The sequence below is a fragment of the Tupaia chinensis genome, unplaced genomic scaffold (assembly GCF_000334495.1).
Source record: "Tupaia chinensis unplaced genomic scaffold, TupChi_1.0 Scaffold000427_1, whole genome shotgun sequence".
Classification (NCBI taxonomy): Eukaryota; Metazoa; Chordata; class Mammalia; order Scandentia; family Tupaiidae; genus Tupaia; species Tupaia belangeri.
Genome location: NW_006159932.1, coordinates 463,029 through 466,759, shown reverse-complemented (window position 1 = coordinate 466,759; position 3,731 = coordinate 463,029). Strand labels below are relative to the sequence as shown.

General features: G+C 40.2%; 1 pseudogene; it reads left to right on the top strand.

The window, feature by feature from the left end:
• The first annotated feature begins 374 nt into the window (after window positions 1–374).
• LOC102480444 (protein FAM8A1 pseudogene) lies at window positions 375–1,766 on the top strand (annotated as a pseudogene).
• Window positions 1,767–3,731: the final 1,965 nt, after the last annotated feature.

The window sequence follows — 3,731 nt, the reverse complement described above, 5'->3', positions numbered from 1 at the left end:
CATCTGACGTCAAGTCATTTATTGACTGGCCACACAAAGAAGATTCTGGTACAACTGTCTTCTTGTCATCAGACCTCTCTTCCTCAGTCCTTTTGGTATTTGCACTCTGTAAATTCACTATGGCTATGTATTTTCCTGAAAAGAAGTTTATATTTTCTGGTTTGAATTTAGTTCGTATTTCCAGGTAATATTCATTCATCTGCTTCTGCTGACCCTCTCTACCTCTAGTTCCTTGTTGGAATTGCCCATTGATCAGCCTGAGCCTGTAGGAAAAGTTATCCACAGGGCTATGAACTCGATGGGACTAGAACAAATTAGCCTGTGACGTGCAGTGGCAGGCCCAGTTGTGTGGCAACACTGGAATACACGATCTGATGGACAAAAGAACATCTTGGGGCAGAAGGGCTATGGCAAAGCTTTTGATGTGTAATGTTCCTTCGTCTTGTACAGAGACCAAATGAAATCTAAGCAGCTTAACTAATACGTAAAATACAATTAGAATAGCTCTGGGACTAGCCTCATAGCCTAGAAAAAGAAACTAGACTCCACATGGCTGACCATGGTTTGAATCCTGGCCCCAGCAGCTTGTAAAACATGCCAGGCCCATGTACATGCATGCCCAAAATCCCAACAAGATGCAGAAATGGAGAAGGGACTACGGCATTACCACGATCCTTTGGGGGGTGCCTTCTCTCCAGTGCTGCTCCATCCCTGTGATTCTCTCTGGAAGTGCACACAACCTTTCAATTAAAAAGTAAATAAATAAATAGGCTAGGGACCAGCAGATGGTGTCATGGTTACGTTGTTGGATTCCCATGTAGTCGACACCGGTTTGAGTCAGGGAAACACACGGACGAGTATGTGTGTGTGCCCAACATCCTGAGAGGAGAATGGAGAAGAAGCGATTGTGACATGGCCATCCCTCCTGGGTAGAAATTTCTTGCTTTCTGTCTCTCGGGCGAGTGCATGTATTCTATAGCAAAAATCTCTTTTGAGAAAGAGAAAGATAAGGGTAACTTTTACATTTTGCATTCCAAAACTAAAGAAACTTGGTCTATTTAAGAGCTAGATGGGGCAGCCACTGAGCCTGACTGAGGGTTGCCACAGGCAGCGCCACCCCCACTGCAGTCCTGAGTCTGGGACCCTGAACTCCTCATGTGCTTGGGTCAGTGCAGGTGACAACAGTGATGAGGGCAAAATCCGCAGCCGCCTCACAAACCCTGAGTGACATGGAGCAACAGGTAGGCAGAGAGTATGTTATCCCATCCTTGGCTCACAGATTTATGGCAGAGAAGTTGGATTCCTTTATCCTCTTTGTAAAAGCAGCCATTGTCTTGAGCATTACGCACCTCAGGGGGGAGAAACGACATCTCTAAATTCACTCTGCGTTATATAATAGAAGAAATCGATGATGCATCAATGGAAGACTTGCAGGAAATGGTGGTTGTGGCTCTTATATGCAGATGATTAGTTTGTTTCTATGAGGTAATTTGCATTTGGAGAGCAGAGTTACCCCAGCGAAGTTTCGGCTAGGTCTTGCCGTTGTGCTGTGCGATCCATCAGTGCTTACCGCACCATCCGGTGTGAATGATTCCGCCCTCAACCACTAGCATTTCGACGACCACTCTACGAGCTCTGGTAAAGAATTTTTCTGTTGCTTCATTTTTTTCCTGATTTCATCACATTGCTGTTTTTCAGCATAATTGAACAGCCTAGATGACATTGTGGTAGGAACCATCATGGTAAAAAGAAACAGTGTCAGATGATGCTCAGAAAAGTCCTGAATTCCACAGTCTCTGGAATAATGACAAGACGAAATGATGTATCAAGGCCATCAGTATCTCTGGGTTACATTAATTGCCGATTTAGAAATTAAAGCAGTCGTTTCCATGTGATGCAGGTGACTAATTTGAAAGTATTGATTTTACTTGAATGCCAAAGAACATTTCCAAAAGAAAAATGTATTAAATTCAAGTGTTTAACATTTTAGATCAAAAACGAGGCAAGTGTTTTCATAATCAACAATGCACAATGACACTTTAAGATCTAAAGCATTCGAATTTGCTGAACACCTTTTCATCTTTGAAATTTCCAATTGAAACTTTTAAAATTTATTTCGATGTGTAAAACTTGTTTTGATGTTCCCAAAATGATGGAAAATGTCCTGTTATGTTTTGTGAACCCCTACATAACTCATCTTTTAGTTGACAGTTCTTAGGGAAATTGTTTTTTGTAGGGAGGGAGTTGGGACACAAGTTGAATAATCCCTTTGTCTCCTGCGCCAGGCGGTGGCATGTTCACTGGGAGATCTGAGGTGGGCCTAGCAATTCCCTGACCTGAAGCTCCTAGGTCAGGACCGCAGCTCACTGAGGTGTACCAGAAGAGGCCCAGGGGCAAGTTTTTCATGGTGATAAAAAGTATTAAGTCATGTTGCTATATTACCATTGATTTTTTTTTTTTAAGAAAAGGTAAGTTAGTGATTGCTTTCAACAGGGAGAGAAAGTGAATTTTTGCTGTAACCTGAACTTTCAGTTCACATGCAAGGATTTCCAGTGCCCCACGTCAAACTATAAATATGTGGGGAACGATGGCTTCATCCAGCTGTTGTGTTTTTACCATCAAACAGTATTCCCAGGTTGTGTGCAGCGTGAATAAAGTATCAGTCCTTCTCAGTGTTCTCAGAGTGTATGTAACTTCTGTCTGTACGTGACGTATTCACGTACTATAGGTTGTCGGAAAAGTCATGATGTATTTCTACATGGAAACAGAAAAAGGCATTGTGACTTCCCACAGCCTAATACCTTCCTTTCCATGACTGTTGAAACATAAGGGGTTAAAATAATCTGAATAGGTCATGATTAACTCTAAATATTAGTAGCCCATAAAATATTAGCAATTTTCCCATTATGGACTGTTCCTTGAAAGCAAGGGAGGGTATCATTTCCAGAGATTATTTTAGGTTCTTTAAGCTCGTTTTGGGTCTACTGGGGTTAAAACATTGAAGAAAGCATTAAAGTAATGCTTTGGGTATTTCCTTTTCTTTTTATTTTTCTATTGAAGCAAAGCTATGAGGTTTTAATGTGTGTGTGTGTGTGTTTGTGTGTGTGTGTGTGTGTGTGTGCTTTTATTAGCTGTCTCAGCCATGTTGAGATATACCTGCTCTATTTATAATTTTAAGTTTTATTGGATTCTTAGGCATTCTTACCACCTCTGATATTTTCCCCAAAAAAGAAAAAAGCACTAAAGAATATTGCACAGTTTAAAATGAGAGTACTTAAGGGATCCATCTAGACCTCTCTCTTGGTCTTAAATACAAGTACAAATGCAAGACATTATCACTGCACCGATTTTTAAAGTAGGTTTTTCTTGGACATTAAAAATGGAAAAGAATCACATTTGCTGTCTATCAAAAATGTCACACTGTCCTAATACGTTTCTATTGTAACATTTTATAAACCATGCTTCTCAAAATAATTTTATATTAAATCTAATGTCTCAAAAAGCTTTTTAAGTATGTCAGAGTACTGAGCAGATCATTCCCTTGTAATATGTGCTAAGACAGAGTATTATGGCCCTTCTTGTAAAAAATAAAAACCTTCCATTTCTTTATGAGACTAGAAATTAGACATTGCTACATAAATGTGGCTCTTAGTGTATGTTACAGAACTGGTGGTTGTACACTTTTCCCACTGTTGGGGGATTCAAGTTGAAATATCCTTCAATCACGTAGC